Here is a 22,824-nt window from a genome sequence, read left to right on the forward strand (position 1 = left end):
CTTCTCATACTCATAGGAGAAAATAAATAAGATAAAATAAATTAAACTTTTTTTATAAATTAAAAACTTAAGTATTTTGACCTTAATAAAAATTTAGTTTGTCAAAAAATTGAGGTGCATAAGTTAATTTTAATTTATAAAAAAAGTCAAGTTATTTTACGTTTTGATAATGAAGTCTACTTTTTTCTTATTCACCAATCACCAGGAAAAAAAATACTTATGTTTTGACTTATTCCGGTCATGCTCTTGCTCGTAAGAATTTATTACATTAAAATTTAAATTTGAATAGATAAAAAAATAAAACGAAAATTGATTGTTTATTTACTTTTTTATATTTCAAGGTAACAGTGAATTCAAAAGTTATCAACTTCGACTCAATTACTAAAATGAAAAATGATATATGTAATGATTTGTAATTAAATGATAATAAAAAAAATTATGTTAAAATAATTTTATAATGTTATTCAATTATCAATCACTTATTACTAAATATAATGATCCAACTTATTATTTTTGTTGACCTTAGAGAGTTATGGCTTATAATTTCAAATATGTGTAGACTATAAATTTCAATGGCCTAATTATTATTTTTAAATATAATGATCCAACTTATTTAACCCAGCAGCAGTAAAAAAAAAAAAAGAAAGCAGTAACGAGCTAAGTCGAATTAAATAATGTTTTTGACTAATAAAATGAACCATTAAATTCACTCGCGGTCAATCAGCACGAGTCATTAAGTTTACTCGCAGTCAATCTGCACGAATCATAGTATAATACTAGTACATAGTAAGATTATTATTATTAACAGAACCTTAATTATTTTTTTGTTACAATCATTTTAAAAATTATATTTTTAGAGTAACTTTTAATTAAAAAAATTAACTTTTAATATACAGTATAAAATGTTACATTAACAATGAATAAAAGTTAAACACATTTCCAATATAAAACCATTAAGTATTTACTCTTCCACCCATCTTTCATTTAGTGCCAGGCACAATATTGTAATTTAGATTGTTTATTCTAAATTAAAAATATAATTTTGTTATATTAAATTAACGGTGCATAGTTTTTTTTTCTCTCTTTATTTAAAATGCACTAGTAGTATAAAAAAATTATAACCATTAAGATTCTTATTTTTTGTTATAAATTATTTCAAAAATTATATTTAGAGTAAATTGATACTATAAATGTTATATTTTTTATCAGTATAAAATATTATATTAGCAATGAATAACAAACATAAAAAAATATTAACAATAAATAAAAGTTAGATCATGTTCAACAAAACTAATTGAAAGTGAAAGCTAATTGATAGTCGAAAGTTAAAACTTTTAACTAATATTATTAAATCATAAATATTTAATAAAAGTAATTATTAAAGTAGTAAAAAAAATTAAAATTCCAAAAATGACATATTTAAAATAGCATAATAAAAAAGTTTAATAAATATTTGAAAAAGAATAAAATATAAAAAATTAAAAATTAAAAATTAACATTTAAAAAAATACTATTTCAGTTATATCTCACAAGACATTTTATTTTATTTTTGGGTTTTTTATGAGTTAAAAATTTATTTAATTATTTAGTAAATGAGTTTTTTTAGTAATTTTTAATATTTTTTGAAATGTTACTTAAAAAATATTTTTTTAAATACTAACTTTTTTTATTTTCTTCTACTTTTTCACAATGTGTTTATTTATTTTTCTTATCTTTTTAAAATAGATCATTATTTTATTTTATTTTATATTTTTTCAGTTATTTTAATAAATAATTTTACTGAACACTTATTTAATAAACTAATTTTTTAATTTTTAACTTTCAATTAAATTTTTAATTTTTATTTAATTTTGTCAAACATAACCTTAGGTAACATTTTAAAAAATGTTAAAAAGTTACTTAAAAAACTTAATAAAAAAATCAAACAAATTTTTAAATTAATAATTTTTTTCGAAACTAACTAAAATAACCTTAAACACATTTTCATATAAAACCATTAAGTATACAGTCTTTCACTCATCATCCATTTAATGCCAAGGACAACACTCTTTTAAAAAGCTCTTTAATATATTTTTTTATATTTTCATTTCCGAATTTTGTTTATTCAAACAAAGACTTCCATTTTTCATATTGATAATCATCTAAACCATTCAACTTGCTATTATATATTTCTCTCTTCTCCCTCTTTATTTTTTTTTTCTTTAAGTAAACAAAGCGTAAAGTTTGTTAAATGTTCGAAAGAGAAATCATCATTTCAAGTTCAAAATCCATACCCTAAAAAAACGAAAAAGTTGTGCCTAATTATAACATCAGGGTGGAAGATGAATGTCCTCCCCACAGGTTATAAACACACGGCACTTTATTTTATACTACGTTCCTCGGTCCACTTTGCTTGGGATAAGAGTCCAGTGAAGCAGCATCTCTATAAACTCTTTGTTATGATGAACAGGGTGGGATTCTAAGGTGAAGTCCTAAAATTCCATCCTCACCGGTGAAGCACTAATTTTTACCATTAGATGAATTTATAAAATATTCAAGGGTTAAGATTTAAGAAAGGAAACTGACTTGGCCGGTACTTTTTAAAATACATTTAAATTTTTTATAACAAGATTTTTATTTTTTTTTCTTCTTCTTTTCTTTATTTTGTCAACTTCCCTACCACCCTCACCACTCTTCTGCAACTCTCCCAGCACTCCCTTCCAAGAACGAACTGAGCCAACTCGTCACCATTTCAAATTTGAGAGAAGTTACGTTGCTGTGTTTTTTCAATTTCATTCAATTTCTAAATCTTAATTCATTACAAATTTCTTTATTTTTTTTAATTTCTTCAACCCCTTCCTACCATTACCAGATTCACCACTATTTTGCTGCAAAATATCGCAAGACCCAAATCTGAATCCAAATCAAATTTCATCCCAAACCACCACTTTCTTCTACTGATTTCTTCAATTTCAGGTCAAAAAAGTTTTGACTCACGTTACTACAAATTGAGAAAAAGCTTCAACTCGTTCTTACCACCACTTTCTCCTGCTAATTTCTTGAATTACATTCCATATATCAAATCTAAATTCATTCTTTGACACCATTGAAGCAAATGATTAAACCCATTTATCATCAGAACAAACGAGAAAGTTTCAAACAACAAAAATCCCATATTTAGGATTATTAACTTACAACAAATCTCCGGTCAAAAAGAAAAAACTTACAACAGATCTCTTACAAAAAAAGTAGCCAATTCATTTCAAATTTCAAATCCCTCAAACTAATTTATGAAATTGAGAACATGCAACTAAGATTAAAAGAAAGAATAACAAATCGAGAAAAATCCATGACATCAATTAGCAAAATAAATGAATAAATTTCATGATAGTCATGGATCAAAACAAAATAGATACAGCAGGAAAAAGAAGGAACATCTATTGTTGCAGTTGAAGAAGGTTTGGGTGACGGAGATGAGGAAGAATCACTTAGTGGAGGCAGCAGCAGCAGTAACGGAAATGACAACAGAGGAGTGGGTTGAGTTCACCAAGAGTTCATTATTCTTTTTTTTAGGAGATTAACAATAATTAAAACATTTAATAATTGTTTTAAAAAATCATTTTAAACAAGAAAAATAGAAAAGAGATGCAACTTTGGCAAGCAGATCTGGATAGAAAAATGATTTTTTAAATAATTTTATTTATAATTAAAAATTATGTAGCCGGTTACAAACCTGTAATAGCAGGTGAAGGCAGGCATGTATGTGCTGTAGTCGTGTAATAATGAGATGGTCCCTATTATTAAGGCTAATTCCTAGCTGTCTGCGAGTCGTACACTTGTACCAAAATTAAATTGAAGGATTTGAGTCGTACAAAAACATGGCTGCAAAATGCACATTAGTATGCTCATAGACCATGTCTACTACCTAGCAAGTTTGAGGAGGGGCCGCCACTACTTTAAACACTCATCCTGCTGTCCTGCATTTTTACACACCCCAATCACATTTCCTATCAGACTCATCATTACGTCTCACTTTATTTTTTAAACAACTTTTATAGATAAATCTACAACCACGGCCCATACGTCGTTTCGCACTCCCGGCCTAATGCAGTGTTGTTATTTTCTCCGCGGAAGAAAACAAATTCAATCTACAAGCACTTCGAAAAAAGTTTGATGGACACACCCAGATATGGGAAGAGAGAGAACAAAACACGAATACCACAACATAAAAGGATTTTTAGGATGTTTAGAAATTAGAATTATTTTACAATGAATTTAAAAAAATTATGTTTTCATGATAAAGATAAAACAACAGATAATTCTTTGGAGGATTTCTATGATATCACCATTAATTTATACGATAAAAATGATTTTTTTTTATGTATCAACCAAATACTACACTATTAATGCAATAAGAAAAAATATTAATAAAATATGTTATACATAAAAGTTGATTACTATATATCATCGCTAACATTTATATAATTTTAGTTTCAATTTTCCATTTTTCCCCTACAACTAGTATGAAGCTGTAATCCTAACAAAGGGCATTGAATTGTTTGTTACTTAAAGGGCATTTAAATAGTTTTAGATTCAAAATTTTATGGTTAAATAATTATTTTTGTCCTTAAATGTGTAATTCGTTAACAAATTCGTACCTAAGAGATGAAAATACAAAATTTAGTCTCCGGAATGTTAAAAAATGCGACAAATTTATTCGACTATTACCTTTCGTCCGTCGTCGTTAATAAAATAATCTACATGACACAGATGAACGGATTTGTCAATGAAATAATTGAGAATGTGATCACCTCTAATTCCCAACATATGAACAAATTTGTCATATAATATTTTCCTAATTTTTTATTTTCCCACACTCTAGGAATTAGAATATCTTGGAGTTGAATTGTACCTGATGTACAAGAAGCTGAAACTGAAGCTGCTAGAGTTGAAATAAAACCTAGTGTACAAGATGCAAAAAATGAAGTTGTTGGAGTTAAAACTCAAGTTAACAATGGTGCAGATGATGATGAAGTTAAAGAACATGATATGGATGGTGACTTTTCCAATCATTATGAAAGTGACCTAGACTACGTATATGTCTCTCTAGAAGATGATGGACAATCAACTGACACAAGTAATGATAATTACCACTCTTGAAGAATTTGAGTATCTTTCCAATAGTGATGATGAAGGGGACACCAATTCTAAAATCGAATATCCTCAATACAATCCTAGAAGTTGTTTTGGACAAGTGCATTTGAAGGTTGGGATGGAGTTTGATACTATCAAAATGTTTATTAAAGCTGCAAGAAACTATACCATTTTTCATGGTAGAGATCTGAAATGGGTAAAAGTTGACACCATTCGAGCTAGAGCACATTGTAAACAAATTGAATGTCCATGGGAAAAATTTTGTTCATGGTCTGAAGTTATAAGAAGCTTTCAAATCAAGACTTTTTTGGAGGAGCACATATGTGGAAAGGTCTTAAAAAATAAGCAAGCTACAATGAAATGGGTGGCAAAAAGGGGGGCTGATAAGCTTAGGGTTCATCCAAACCTAAATCATGTTGAGGCACATGAACATATTAGAGAACATTATGGTGTGTATATTGATGAAAGAAAGATGTTTAAAACTATCAAAGAGGCTCGATCACTGGTTGAGGGAAGTATCCAATTGCAATATGCTAAGCTTTGGGACTATTCACATGAGTTAACAAGAAGCAATGAAGGATCAATTATGAAAATGAATTGCATTCTCATACCTATATCTTCTCTGTAATTCCATAGAATTTATATATGTTTAGATGCATGCAAGCAAGGATTCAAGGCTGGTTGTAGACCTTTTATTGGTCTTGATGGTTGTTTTCTGAATGGGTATTATGGCGATCATTTGCTTGCGCCGGTGGGACAAGATGTAAGCAATGCATTTCTTGTGATTGCATATGCAGTAGTAAATGTTGAAGATAAAGATAACTGAAAGTGGTTCCTCATATTGTTACATGAAGACATTGGAGACTACGAGCAATATGGCTGGAATTTCATGTCAAACGCTCAAAAGGTGCAATTCAATTGTCTTGCTTTCAATAACTATGATGCAAAGTAGGGTTTAGATATAGAAAATTGTAATTTTGATTGCATGCATGCATATGTGATAGTTTTTGTGTCGTGCTAGCAATGTGATATATATGTTTATGTCGTGGATATTTTTGTTAGTAAGTAGCATTTTTTAATGATACAAATATCAATAAGTTATAAAGATCAGGGTTATATTTGCCACTTCAGTAAATTGTTCCTCATATGATTTGTCAAACTCTTTATTTTCCAAAACTGTTGCTTTTATTAATTGTTCCTCAATAAAGGTTAGTGAAATTGAGAAACAAGGAAAAAAGTCTAAATAGAGACACTATTGCTTTCATTAATTGTTCCTCACCATGTTCTGTTTATATGTCTTTTCCTGCTTTGATATTTTATTTTTTATTTTCATAATCTTCGTAAGTGTTTTGTTACTACTCTTGCCAAAATTGAATTAGTGTCTGCATTATTGTTTGAATTTGTCTCACAAGTTTCTTAGCTAGGATTGTGTTAAGATGGTTGAATATATATGACAATTTTTGTAATTGTAGCTATTAGTCCCCTAGTTATTTTGCACGGTTGAATATATATGTCATAATCTACTATATTGGGTGGCTTTTAGGTGAATGACATTTTAATATGCTATCAATTTGCACGATTTTCAGAAGCTGTTAATATGTAATGTGTATTTATATGCCATGTGTAGGGGTTGCTTCCTGCAATGCAGGAAGTTATGCCAGATGTTAAACACACGTATTGTGCCAAGCACTAAAAATACAAAGAGTTAAGAGGACTAGTCTGAAAGTATTTACAGTCTGCTACTGAATCACAATTTAATGCTAGTATGCAAGCTGTCAAAAGGAAGAATGAAAAGGCATGGGCTTATTTAAACAAGTTGTCCCGTGAATCAGGGACCAAAGCCTACTTTAGTGAAAATTGCAAGGTTAACAACATAACCAACAACAATTGTGAGTCTTTTAATACAATATTCTAAAGTTAAAAAATAAGCCAATTTTAAGTCTATGTGAGGATATAAGGACCTATATTATGCGCAAGATGACAAGTGCTAAACTGAAAATGGCTGCAAGATTAGGACCATTGGTACCTATGCAACATTTAAGGCTGGAAAATGAGAAAGTCGAATCCAACAAGTGGATGGACAACTAGGTTGGTGATCCTGATGGAACCAGATTTAAGGTCTGCCATTATGAAATAACACTTGATGTCGATCTACAAAACTAGTCATGCACATGTAGGATATGGCAACTTACAGGTATACCACTAAGTTAGTTAAATTTGTCAATTTTGGATATTATGTACTGCATCACTATGAAAATTTTGTATATCTACAAAGGTATGCCTTGTAGACATGCGATTGTTGCTATTAGATACAATAACCACAAATCAAAGGACAACGGTGATGGTATGCTGAAAATTGGATCTTACAATGCAACCTATGAAAATTACATACACCCTAGCAGGAGTCAACGATATTAGGAAAATACACCTTTTGATAGACAGACACCACCCCATGTTAAAAAAAAAGACCTGGTCGACTCAAAAAATGTAGAAGAAATTATCAGAATGAGGGCCAAGTCAACAATAGTAGATTGAAAAGATCCTATAAGAGTTTATTTGTACTAGATGCAATATGGATGGTAAATGCAACCACACACATGAATAAGATATCTCTAAAAATATGATTAATTTTTTTATTGTTGCTTACATGTTATTCAGTCAGTAATTATTTAATATTGTCTTTATAGATACTGGATTTTTGGCTTCAGAATTCTATTTATATGAGTTTGGTTGCTAAAACTTAAATATTTTCTTTGTATATTTGTTCACATATATGGAGTGTATTTAGGACACTCCCAATAGCTTTGAGTCTCGTTTTGATATACAATTCTTTCATAGAATAATTAAACAGTGAGTTCCTAGGGCATCGTTCCCAGAGGATACCTTGTATGGATTTCTTCATATTTGTATTTATTGTTTACTTTTATCTTACTCTTTCTCCATACCTTCTAGTTTCAAATATCTTTGCTTGTTATGTTACCTTTCTAGGGTAGATGAAGGTATTTGATTGTTCTTTGTTCCTTTCGGCTCGAGGCAACAACCCATTGGATTTTATTGCATGTACAATTTGGTAAGGTTCTTCCAAAAATCTTATATCGAATTGAATTTCCTTTTGCATATTGCACTTCAACAGTGGAGCTTTGAATAACGTAAAGGCCATAAAAGAATACGTGTCTCTTTTTCTTTGCATCCTCAAGTCATATTGACACTCTTTCACTAAAGAGGAATTGGAGAATAACCATTTCTATTTCCATCGACCTATTTATTACAATTCATCATAATAGTAAGAAAAACATTGAATTTATTGATTGGAATCCTAAATATCAAAATCCTGTATCAATCTGGTTATTGAGTAAGGTAGGAATGAACATGGATTGAAATAGATACCTAGTGACCTGGAACATTCCCCTCCAATGAATTCCAAAAATACATGATAGTCCTCTTTCTTGGTTTTTCTAACTAATTGAATATGAAATTAGTCAATATTTTGTTGCATTGAATAATGCCTTTAAGGCATTGATGCCCAATCAAATCCTTTTACTATAGACCTTATTTAGTATCTATTCAGTGAATGAGTTTCAATATGATTTGAGTTCCAATTTTGTAAAGTTCTTCTAAAAAATTTGTATTGAATTAAATTTCTTTTTGCATATTGAACTTTAATAATGGAGCTGTGAATAACATAGAGGCTATAAAGAATACAGTCTGGACATGACATATTTTGATGATCATTCTCTATATTCCACATATTGAATAATTTGTGAATGATTAAAGATTCTGAAATTTTCAAAAATTTTGACCAATAGTTTCTTAGGATGCATTAATTAGTCAACACTAATTTCACAAACGCGTTCTAAAAAAGTTAATACAACAATAGTTGCTTCCTTACTTTGAAAATAACTTATCTGCACCTTTTTAACCTTTCAGATTTTTACAATTTGGATTGGTGATACCATTTGCATTCCAAATTAACCATTTTTTTTATTGTTGCTTACAATTTATTGATATTATATGTTACATATTTGTAGGATGAAATTAATTGCTCTCAATCTACTAATAGTGTTCTAGCTCAAACTCCAATGACCACTTAAAGTGTTGTGAATGATTTTTATATATGATTGATTAGTTATTGTTAAATTATATTATACATAACTAACCATTATTTATTATTATTGTAAAAAACCATCTTCATACCTAAATCAATTTGAATTATCAAATGGAATATCTCATAACAACAACAACCAAATTACATGAGTTTTATATCCACATCAGAACTACTCAAGTGTCAAGATTTAAAGAAGAAAAATATAAGATATATTTATCTTTTATTTATAGTAGATTATAAGTAATTATTATAATTCAAATAAATTTATAATGATTAATACACCATCAGAATGTTTATTTTGATAAACTAATATAATATTTATTTTGAATAATTTTCATTATATCAGATAATTTATAATTAATAATCAATAATTTTGCTATTATTATGTTTGTTTAAAATTATTTTATTTAATATATTTTTTTAAGTGTTTATTATAACATTATATTTGTAAAAATAAAAAAAATAATCAAAATTTATTCTAAACTTATATTTTACCTTTAAATAAAATAATTGAAAATTTAACAAATTAATCCAATAAAAATATTAATATTTAAGTCCAATAAAAAATTACTCACAATTTCATTAAATAATAATAACTTATTAACATTCTAATCCAATGAAATATACTTATAACTAAATGAAAAAAATTATTAACATTTTTTTAAAATAAATTATATTAACATTGTTATATTTTTGTCTAAAAAAAATTATTGACATTAAAGTCTAAAAATTATATCTTATTAGCATTTTCATCTAATATAATCAATATAATCATATTGACAATCAATTTTATAACAATTTCATTCTTTTATGTCACATAACCAACTTTAATAACAATAACAAATGCAAATTAATAGTCAAATAAATTTGTCACAAGTTTTATATTTCTAAAAATTAAATTTTAGATTTTTATCTTTAAAAAACAAATTAAATATTCAAAAACAAAAGTAACTATTTATTCAATTTTCTATATATCCCATTTCCCCGGCTCAATACATCTTTTTGTTGAAGAGGCATTGAATTCAGTATTGCTAGTTGCTATTCCAAAGCCAATACATAAACTTGTACAAAAAGTCCAAAAGTTACAATAATAACTTGTACAAAAGAGTAAAGACTGGTTTTGATCTGTACTCCTACGAAAGACAAAAATCCCATCATCCCAACTAAGAAAAAAAAAACTTAGAAACGAAAGAAGAAAATGGTAGATGAGTGTTTTAAATTAATATTTCACCTGGTAATGGGATGATTGTTTGTTACTGAAGAGAGTGCCTACTTTTTCTTTGTATTGAATTGATATATAAGATGTTAGGGTCAGTCTTCAATCATGAGCCTTCCCTAACGTTCAGTGAGGGCTCGTGTAGCGTTGTAAAAATGTGTGTTCGGCAATATGTAAAGGTCAGTCATAAATTAATGCAAGTAGTTAAAGTACCATCTAATCTCTATAGTCTCTGTTGCCTGCTGCTGGATATGCAAATCCAATTTGCTAAAACCAAAGCAAAACCAATTTTTCAATTACATACCAGGCAGTAACATCACAAGTGATGACGATCATGCATGAAGCTAGCTAGCTAATAGACGCTGAAGTCTACTAGCTCAGATAAATGACCAGTCTTAAAACTTAAAATCGTTGAAACAAAAGAAAGAAAGAAAGGAGATCTTTTCTGCATGCATCCATCCTAAAATAAGTATTCATTTCTGCAAGAAACTGGAGATCCTAGCCATGAAAGACTTGCCCTTGGCTATCAAAATTAGAAAATTATTCAACTCCCTTTATTCCTAAAGGGATGTAAAGTCGCAAATGGTACTACCCTTAAGAAAGTAAAAACCCTAGACCCCACATCTTAGAAAACCAAACGTACACAACGTCAAGAATTTATTTTAAGAAATAAACTAGAAACATCAAACAATCGCTAGACTAGTAGAATTAAAGAAACATGGAAAGGCCCAAGTTCTAAGGGAAATATAGGGTTTCATAAGAATGGAGGGAAACAAGATTATAGGGTTTCTTTCTAACACCAGAAGCAAGCGGCAAGCGACTCGAGGCGTTCTACTCTTTATCCGATTTCTTAGCATTTTTTTGCAAACGACCGGTGGGATCCTGCAAAATCAAAAAATGAGGGGAAAAGCACACAGTATCGTGCTATCTAGTAATTACCTAAAAGAGAAAATAATAGTAAATCGATACTCCTCATGTAAGCAGCAGGGGATAACATTGTGTAAGAGCATTTATCAGACAGATAGAAAGCGATTATTAAAGAGAAACAGATAATAAAAATACACACAAAAACAAAACAACAAAAGGAAAGAAAAAGGAAGGAGGTTGCTTTACCTCATATAATTGATAGCCAGAAAAGAAAAATGGGAAAAAAGTGTTTATGTATTTAACTGAGATTTATAGTATCACGGAGGCTTGACAAAGAGAAGCCAACACAGCTCTATTGGCAGTATATCCACCTCCGAGTACGTAGATAGGGCCAAGAAGTGGAGGTGGACAGAATGCCAAGAAACTCTGTAAGCAACCCTTTGTTAAACCCACGTGAAGACAAACTATGTCCGGGCTTTGCTTTTGAGTCGCCGTTGAAACATCGCAAAGTCAGATTGGGGTTTTGTTTGGGCTACCAATACAAGGAAGAAAGTGAAGGGAAAGCATGTGGTGTGGCGTATTAAAGATGTGATGGAGCATGAGAATAAATAAGAGAGAGAAGAAAGAGGAGGTGGTGTGGTGGGGGTGATTATTGTTTAATTAATTTATTATTATTATTATTTATTATTAATGAGAGAGAGAAATGTTGTTGTTGCAGTGCAGACTCAAAAAGATTTGATAAGCAATGAGATTGGATGGTTCATTCCTGATAGAGAAGGCATATTTAGAAAGATCAAAGGATCATCATAGATGTTCTTCATCTTCCCTCGTTCCTGATGAAACCAAACCCACTCTAGCTTAATATTAGCTTCACTCCATCAATCTAATCTTTTCACACCCTCGATTCTGATGCCCACGAAACGCACTTGGATCTATCTGCTGACGCTCTACCTTCGACACTTGGACGAGTATGGGTACCATTTTTAATTTGTTGGGTTTCGATTGTTCTAAAAAAGAAATTAAATTAAAGAAATAAATAACCTATTTAATCCTTAAACTATTCATTTATTAATAATTTAGTTACTAAATTTTCAAAATAATCTCATAATGTTTACGATGGTGAAAGGAAAAGAGAAACACAAAAAATAACAAATAGAAAATAAAGTAGAAATGAGATGGAAGTAAAAATGAATGAATCCTTTTAATTATTTTTAAAAAAAATCAAATTTGATAAATTGATGAAATTTTTTAGTACTAATAAATAGATTAATTTTTTACCAATGACTTGTTCAGTATTGTTTATATTTTAGTATTTTTAGTAACTCTATCTATAGAAATATAATTTTAGTATATCTATTTGAATATAACAAGTTCGAGGGACTTACATATGTCGATTAGAGAGCTTCTTCGGCTACTTGGTAATGGTTGTCCTACAAACCACAGAGTAAATTACCTACAAATACTCAAATTATGGATTCAGGAGTGAAAAATGTAGAGTTAGATGAGAACATGTCTAAAAGGGGGAAGGTCCCTCATATTATAGGCTCAGGAGTGAAAAATGTAGAGTTAGATGAGAAATGGTTACCTACCAGCCAAGCAGGTCTAGGAATGGTCGAGGTGCACATTCAATTCCCGAAATTTGTGACCTAATATGAAGGTTCTAACTGTCCCTTTGCACTAGATGATTAAACGTCTCTTTGAGTTTACTTTAGTATTGGTGCAAAACATATTTTTAGTGGAAATATTTTATATTTTATAGTAATCATATTTATCATCTTTATTTACTATTATTTATATTAAAATAAAACTATCTCATGTAATTAATGTGTATTGCTCCTGACTAATAAGTCGTTAGTCTGACTAAATTCGATTACTTTAAATAAAATATAATTTTCAGTTTTATGGAGTAAATTTTTTAATAAAAAATAATCATCAATAAAATTAAAGAATATTTCATATTAATGTTGTTGGTAATATATATATATATATATATATATATATATATATATATATATATATATTACTTTTAAATCATGAATATTAATGAGTCTAATTTAATTCACAATATATGTTGAATTTTAAAAAATATTTGAATTCAGTTATTGCCTAATACATTCTTAAAAAGTGATAAAAAAAATTTAAATATGACTAAATTTAAGATTAAAGTTTAGTTTCCTAGCCAGTTAAAATAACAAATCTTATAAAAATATCTCAAAATTCATTAAGGAGCTAAAGGTCTAGTTTACAGTGGTTATAAATAAATCACGAAAGATTTTATCAATTTTGTATAAAAAAAAAATACCAAGTGTAATTAAATATTTGATGTAAGATTGCGACGGATATTATTTTTTATCATTAAAGAGATAAATATTATTTATTACAAATTTACAACGAATAGTAACACATTTTCTTCAAGCTGAAACTACAAATGACTTAAGGTCAACTGCGTGAATATGTTTTTGGTTGCATCAACTCTGCGAATATATTGAGGGCGTGTTTCGTAAAACTAATGTAATGGATAATTAAAAGTTAAAAATTAATAAAAAAAATGAAAAGGTTAGTCGAAAGCTAAAGTCAATAATTTAATTAATACATATGAATTTATTCTCACTAAGTACAAGTTTTTAGGTGTGCGTACACATCAAGTGTTTGCCCAAAAAAAGGCCATGGGCAAAGATGGAGTATTTTCAATTTTATGGCCTGATTATGTTTGAGGTGAAACATAGTAATTTACTGGCGGTGCCCGTGGTACTATAAACCGCAAGGTATTAATAAAGAGATCATTTATCTTGAATTTTCAACTAATCTCTTTAATGCAGTAAAAAAAAATCTCTTTAATATTTTATGATGAAAGGATTAAATAAATACAAATATAGTTAATATTTTGGAAATAAAAAAGTATTTGATACTTCTATATATTTCAACTAAAAGGACCAACAAAATATTGTAAAATAATCTATAATTTTTCAAAAACGAGTCTTTCTTATTTTTTGTATTATTTGTAAGTAAAATTATAGTTTTATATTAATAGCCTCGGTATTAAAAGTTAGTGATTAATGGTAAAAGCCGATGTTAGTTATAAAAATGAAAATTTCAATTTTAATTGAAAATAAAACTAAAGCCATTCGTTATAAAGAAAGTTCATTTACTCATTTTTGGTATTAGATTTTCCTTCACTGGTATAAATTTTAAACGGAAATTGAATTTTTAGTAAGATATTATGTTCCATTCAAACACATTATTCTAAGAGTTTAATATTTATATATGAGTGATATAAAATAATTTTATATTATCATTTAAATATAAATTATTGTTTAAATTATTTTTAGATAATTGTTTTAAAAGTTAATAAGATATGATGTATAATAAATTATGATTGAAGAATGATATAAAATTTTTTAACATGTCAATTACTGTATAACTAATAAATTATGATTGAAGAATGGTATAAAAAATTTTAACATGTCAATTACTGTATAACTTTTTTCTCTTGTTCTAATAAGAATCAAACAGTTCTATTAATGTAGAAAAATGGCATCCGCTATCTTATTTTTCGTTCCTTCGCTTAAACTATGAACTGTTATATTAACATTAGCTGAAAGATTAACAAAAAATATAATCATTAGTTGGAAGTAATATCCACACTAATAAATTTATTGAATAAATTAAAAAGATAAAGATATGACTATGACGAATTATTTATATTTTATGTAGATATATTAAAATACTCATTCGATAAATTTCCATCAAATGTGTGTGGATATATGTTGGGATATATATTATTGAGAAAATTGGTTTTATATGAGAATAAAATAAATAAATTATAATCATATCATGATATGTGATTGTTAAAATAGAGTAAATTTTATACTCTAACATTAATAATTTACCAAATTTGATATGAGTAATTAGCATTTATTCTTTTATAGTAAAAGTTACGTGGTTTAATTTATTTGTTTTTTATACGTGAAAAAAAAAAAAAACAAGTTAGAGTGAGCGTTATAGAAGGTGGAGGCCCCAACCCCATGCTTACCTTTACATTTCATGGATGGGACCTACTACCTCCCACTACTTAAGAATCCAAGGTATCCTCTGTTCAACTCAACCGAATAACTTAAAAAATTTCCGGTAAAAGAAAATGCTTTTGACCTACTATTACATTAGGCATATAGCAAATGTTCCTCTTTCGTTTTGGTCATAAATTTTTTAAGAGAAAATGGTCAGTGTCTCTAATAATTTTTTAGTTCCTCTAATCAGTAGTATATTAGGAATATTGGTTTAGAATGAATGATATTTTGTTATTAAAAAACATATTAAGGTGGTGTTTGCTTCAATTTCACTTGGGTTTATTTGAATAAATTTTTTTAAAAAATTAGTATGAAACTCATATCTATATATTATATTTTAATTCAAATATATATATTTTTATTTTCACACTTCTTTTCTTCCTTTAAATTAAAATGTGTCTAAAGATAATGATAAGATATAGGAGCATTAATATTTAATAGTGATAATAGATTCGATAAATAAAAAAATTTTCTTAAACTTCTGAATAGTATCTTAAAATACTCGGTTGTTAAGGTTTCATTCCTTATGCTAGTAACTGGCTAACTGCACACTTTTTTTCTCTTGAAAGGTTCCTTTTCCCATTGAATAAATACTGAGTGACGCAACGAAAGAGATATGATTTAATCTTTTCCTTTTTGTCGTCCGATACGTCGCACTCATCACGCCCACAAGCACAAAGCCACGCCCTTAGGAAAACTCACCAGCTCCTCCAAACCCCAAAATAAATCACAAGAACAAACTCCCACACAAATAATTAGTACCATGTCTTTATTTTCTATATGCATTTATGAGACCAACCCATTTTACTCACCTTATTTATTGCTTCAAATCTAACCCTCCAACTATCGTCTACACCCACCCAATTTAATTTTTTTTTCACACTTTCGAAGTTCAAACAAGAAAGCCAGAAGAAATCAGGATCCGTTGTTCCCAGGAACATACACATCCACTCCAACCGATGACGATGACCTTTTTCTTAGTCTAAGGTGTCTCATCTCCGTTTTATTAGTCTGAGGTACATAACAGTTGGCCTGCGGAATCACTGTCAGAGCTATGATTAAATCATTGGAACAATGCAAAATTATTAATACTTTCTATTATATTACAAATAGACCATTTTTTTACTTTTTTTCTTTCGTGGAGTACGTACGATTTGCAATTTTCGTATTTAGGAATAGGATAGATGAGAAACGATGAATTAGCGTGTGTGTAATCATCCACACCTTTGTCTACTCTGCACAATAATAAGCATGAAATTATTAGTGCATGTTATTGTTTTACTACCAAATGTTTTATTAGATTTACTCTTGTTGGTCTATATTCTATTTAACCAAACTTATCCTATCCTCTTCCCATATATTTTCATGTTTAAAGTTATTACATAATATTAAGAAACATTTAATAGAATTAAAAATTGATGCATTTAGATTAAAATATCCTTATCCTAATATCTTAATTTTTCATACCTACACCATTAGTACATTAGTGGCAGTCAGTATTAAATAAGAGGATATTTGAGAATAACCAATTAATTAGGCTTTAAAATTATAAAACATAAATTGTTTTGAAAAAATTAAAAAGCTAAAACATAAAAAGGATATGAGGAGAAGAATGTAATATATTTTTTTATTGATTATGACATCGGTACAAAATAAGTCTATTAGAAACGATAATTAATTTTTTTTGTTGAGGACCATAAGCACATAAAATAAATATTCTCTTTTTAATATGATTTATTTTATATTTTAAAATTAATCAGAATTCAAATATTATTTTTGTTCATTTTTTTTACCCTAACCAAAAAAGTAGATTTTTCTCTCACTCTTGTAACACGTTCTTTTTACTCTACTTATAACTGTACTATTTTCGTTTTTTTTTTCTTCTTTCCATTCTTGTACAAACAGAGTGTAAGCTTTAACCGTGCTTATTGCTTAATTGGATGTGTAACTTACGATGTGTTTGGATTAACGTTAATGAAAAAATTACGTGTTCCACTGTAAAAAAATTTAAAGTAATTATTTTTGTTGGTCTTAAATACAAAAAATACATATGGTCTTAAATATAATAAAATTTTAAAGAATTTTATATTATTTAATGTTATTATTTTTAAAATATCTTTCATTTAACTGATGTATTAATTTTAATGACTTTTTTTTACCAATATCAAGTTTTAATGAAAAGTAAATTTAACAAAATTAATTAAAATTGATGCAATTAAATATAATTAACTAAATTTTTTAATTAGTGTATCATATTTTTTTTTATATTTAAGATCAGAGAAAGTTTCTTATAACTTTTATTTGAAAATTTATTGGCATTGGATTTATTTGTTTCCAAACACATACTTATTGGTGAGCACCCTAATGCAACCACCCAACAAATCGTGAAAGTATGCCAAAAGCTGTGTAAAGTGAAAAACAGAGGAAACATAGATGATAGATCTTTGGTACTTTGACCGGAAAGACTTAAAAAATGGTATTATCATTGAAAATTTGAACTAACTCAGTGTCTTCCAAATAAAAAAAGAACCAAACATGAAAATATGTTAGATATGAAGAAAAATAAATAAAAAAAGGTGAAGCAGAATAGTAGCTAGCTTGCTACAACCAGCACCTACTAGTCTTTTGAGGTGAGTCATAAACAATCACCTACCGATTCTCTTCTCCGTTCAAGTTTGGATTCTTCTTTTAACAAAAAGGGAAGTGTAATATTAAAAGTATTTTTTATGCTGATTATTAATTAAAATTAAAGTTTATTGATAATGCATGCAAAACAAAATGACCTTAAATGTGAGTACTCCATTATGAATTACTGAAATAAAAGTCTATTTTTAATAAGAGAAAAGTATTAAAATACCTTTAATATTATAGTTTATTTTAGACTCTTTCGAAGTGTATAGTTATAGTGCTGTAAAAAAAAATGTATAGTTATAGTGAACATAAAAGAATTACGCAAGTGAAATTATTTTTTATAATAAGAATGAGATATGAAGAAGAGAGAAAAGAAGAGAGAAAAGTTATTTAATTTTTTGAAATTGACTTGAGGAGATACAGAAAAAACAACTTTCCTGTCCACACTTTGAGTTTAACCTTTCAAAAAGGTACATGCGCTTTGCTCCCTGGCCGCTATGCAGGGTAAGCGTCAACTTTTATTCTTCTTTTGTTTCCTTTATTGAAAGGCATTTTTAAGGGCTGGTGCAACGGTGGGGACTAAATTTCTACTTCGCCAACTAATATAATGGGGATGACACAAACAAAAAGGGAAAGAGAGGATGCTTATCTTTTATCGTTTCTCTTTGCTGCATCGAGTTTTTTATTTTTACTTTTAGGACACAGAAGGTTAATACAATGGAAATTGTTCTAAAGTACTCAATAGGCTATTAAATATGCTTAAAAAAAAGGCTATTAAATATGCAGGTTCGGTTGATTAATTGGTCGAATATCAAAGCAGCTTAAGAGCCCAACCTAAAAGTGCAATATTACCTACACTGGGAGCTAGGGACTTGCAAGATTCCACTTAATTTGAAGAACTCAAATGCAGAGGAATCCACAATTCTTCATGATTATAAAACATTGGCGTCCCATTGGAGCAGCTCTCTCCCAATTTTTCCGAATCCTCAAATAAGATGCTATCAGGTTCCTCATTTTCTACTTTTCTTGTTTGGGCCATAGATACAATAACTCGGCCCAAACAGGTTCCTTAATTTCTACTTACAAATGGTGCTGTTGGGCCAAGCAGTTTGTAATAAATGAAGGCCCAAAGACTGGTTTTATCCTTATAACTAAAAAATATAAATCAACATTATAAAGGGACGTTTACCACCACCACCAATATTGGGCACACGAAACAAAACGTGAAGACGAAGAAGAAGAATGGGGCGAACTACCCCCAGAACTACTGGAATCAATATCGAAAACCTTAACCATCTACGGCGATTACCTCCGATTACGTTCCCAAAACCCCTCTCCATGGCTCATGCTCTCTCGCCGCGTCTTCTTCGACCTCTCCGATCACGCATGGGAGGAGTCGAATTTGGTGTATAGGACGGTGGGGTTTGAGGTTTTCAAGATGAATTGGGGGTTTCTGACGTGTCAGAGAGTCGAGACTTTGGGCGAGCGACTGTTTTTTGTTGGGGGGAATTCGTCGCTTTCGTTCTGTGCGTCTGAATTCGATGCGTGTTCTTCGGATTGCATCTATTTCACCGACGATTATTCGGAGTCCAATGAAGATGATGCGTGTGGGAAGCATGATTTGGGCGTATTTAGTTTACGGGATAAGAGCATTGAACCGTTGCCGTGTTTTGATCATAATTCCTGTTCTCGGCTTGGCTGGCCGCTATCAATTTGGGTTTCGCCAAATCCCTGTTGATTTCATTCTTTCAATTTGCAAGTTCTGTTCGTTTCAGTTTACTGAATTTTAAATGCATGTGATCATGAAGACCAGCTTGCCTTATTATGCTATGGAAGCATAGAACTATGAACTACGAATGTAAAGGTGTGAAGTGAAGTTAGTTTCTTTTTCAATAAGAAAGAACGAGACATGAAAGACTAGAATCACCTCCTGCACTTTTGGTGTTCAAAGTCGTGACTATTTTCTTCTTATGGGCAAGCCACGAGGGATCCGGATTGAAGAGCAAGATCGCACTGTACCAAAGCTATATACAGTAACCTATATTTACTGTGAGCTTGAACTGTATTTGACTACTTGCTGAATTTGTTCTGAATTTGATTGCGAATTGTGTTATGATTAGTGAAGAAAGTATTCTGACGGGTATTAAGCAGATACTTAGCAATCAATCAATCGTTATCAGGGTTTTAAGGTATTGAAAATGTTATGGTGTTTTTAGAGTAAACTCATTGGTTAAATTTTTTTTGTCTGCTTTTCTTGTCTGAAACTTTCTGTGGTTGAAAACTGTTTGTAAATGTAGAATGATGTTTGTAAATGTCTCATCTTTGTGCTGTGAAATATAATGCATTAACGTGAAACACAAAAGAATTATGATCGTTGAATGTTTGTGCATTGAAAGTTGGAAACCGTAAAAACAAAAAAAGTAGAGGGAGGGGCATTCCGAGAATCGAACTCGGGACCTCTCGCACCCAAAGCGAGAATCATACCACTAGACCAAATGCCCTCTGATATTAATAAATATTAAAGATAGATAAATGATATTTAATAGATAAGCACCCTTTCCGCTTTCTTAGTATTTGGGTTGGGCTTTCTTTAGACCAAATGCCCTGTTTTCAATTGCTTTGGTTTGGGCTTTGCATTCTGGCCTGTGTAAAAATAAGCCAATAATGTATTCTTTTTATTCTTTAAAATTTCCTAAAGATAGAATAAAAATTGATGAAACCTTGTGCTCCGGGAAGCAAATCAGGTCGCCGATGCTTTAGCAAATTATGCTCAGTCAATTGATGACAGACCTCATAACTTTTATTTTGTTCCTTCTTTTATTTTAAATGTTGAATATCTCTAACTTATTTTTTTATATGTTAATGTGGGTGACCTAAAATCCTGATTATAAAACAAACGTAAGGGATTGAAAAAAAAAATAAGACTATTGAATGTATGAATTAAATGGCATGAGATTATTGTAACTTAAGCATTGATCTTAAATTTGAGTTATATATATGTGTGTGTTTAATACTTTCATATAACATTTTATCCGACTTTAACATAATTGTGTCTAATAAATTGAGAAGTATATATACTATTCGTACATCTCAAATAAATTCAATATTCAGGTATACAATTCAGTTGAAGGACAAGAATTGGGTTAAATATATTGGAAACTGATATACTAACTTCTCTTTGTTTTGAAAATTATAGTAATGTATTGAAGTCATTGTTGCAACTTTATAAAACACACGCGAAAATATACATATTATGGTATTTGTGTGCGCTTTTTTTTTTTTTGGATAAAACGAAAATTTAAAATTTTCTTATATATATAAATACTCTCTTCATGGTGAAAAACATGATTATTGGAATTATAAATATAGACTATGAAGTCATACTCAAAAGATAAAAATTCATTTTTAAGCGATTCTATGATTTTTAATGAATTTTTATTTTTTAAGCATCCATATATAATTTATATGACTCAAATTTATATTTCTTTAAAAAAAAATTATGCCGAAACAAATTCTTGCTTAATACGACCCTTATATTTGTGTAATAAAAACAAGGCTAGATAGAGACTATCATCAGTGCATAAATCAATGCAAATAATATTATTATATACTTCGTAAAAATATATTGGATTAACTTGTAGTTTTAAATATTTGAACTTAGAGTTCTTTAATGTATTTTATTATTCGGAAATGTTTTTCTCTGCACAATTTGAATTAACAAGATATCGAGTAAGAAAAACAAAACTTCTCGACGCCAATTTCCAGTGAATAAATTTGTAGAAGTGCGGGTATTATTCCTGCTAATTAACTAATTGGTAAAAGTAGAAGATTGATCTTGCATTTGCCAGGTCGGCAGTGCAGGTGACAGATGGACGGCTGAAACATTGCTAACACATGAACTGGCTTGAGTCGGAGGATAAATTCTGGATATTCTAATTCTAATAATCATAAGAAAAAAAATGTTCTTGCTATAATATTTTGTTTTTGCTTGAACGTGGCTCGCTAAATATTACGTTCCATGATGTCATCTTTCTAATAAATTATTAGATAATTCAGAGAATTATTATGTTATTTATAATTTCAATCAATAATCATGACACTTGCATAATAAAAAATATATTTATTAAATTAAATATATATTTAATAATTACCTAATGAGAATAAATGGTGTTATTCCTGATTTTAAGATATTTTAATCAATTTAAAATATTAAATTATTTATGTGTCATATGATTATTAGTTTATACGAAAAATATTATTTATTATTATAAAATAGATAAATAAATTAACATATTAATAGTATAAAATATTTTATGGTATCATCCAATAATATAAAACTTCCACAATAAGATGCAAGATAATTATTTTAATTTTCTTAAATTTACTCATATGAGTTTAATTAATTTTTTAATTATAGTACAAAGAAGATTTTGTTATAAAAGATAAAAGTTACTTTTGATAATGTTTATATCTTGAGAGTTATTCTTATGACTTTAACTTTATTTTATGAATGATCTTAAGAAATATATATATATATATATATATATATATATATATATATATATATATATATATATATATAACTTCCTTCATTCTATTTTATTTTACGTTTAATGTTTTGGTAAAGAATTAACTAATATAATTAATGTTTTAAATTTTTAAAAAAATTTATTTTCTTAATATATCTTTGGTTTTTATATTAGTTCGATTCTTTCTTATTTATATATTTTTGTTTCTCACTTTACCAAAAATTATCAAGGATATCATGTATACTAAAAATATCTAATTGATATTCTAAAATGACA

At 28.6% G+C, this 22,824-nt stretch overlaps 2 non-coding genes across 2 annotated transcripts; both read right to left on the reverse strand.

The window, feature by feature from the left end:
• Positions 1-11,671: 11,671 nt before the first annotated feature.
• MIR394G (microRNA MIR394g) lies at positions 11,672-11,751 on the reverse strand. The gene has a single exon (NR_126743.1). It is a non-coding gene; the product is annotated as a microRNA MIR394g (primary transcript).
• An 8,697-nt stretch (positions 11,752-20,448) lies between these two features.
• Positions 20,449-20,520, reverse strand: TRNAP-UGG (transfer RNA proline (anticodon UGG)). The gene has a single exon. It is a non-coding gene; the product is annotated as a tRNA-Pro (tRNA).
• Positions 20,521-22,824: the final 2,304 nt, after the last annotated feature.

This window comes from Glycine max, chromosome 6 (assembly GCF_000004515.6).
Source record: "Glycine max cultivar Williams 82 chromosome 6, Glycine_max_v4.0, whole genome shotgun sequence".
In the NCBI taxonomy this organism is placed as follows: domain Eukaryota; kingdom Viridiplantae; phylum Streptophyta; class Magnoliopsida; order Fabales; family Fabaceae; genus Glycine; species Glycine max.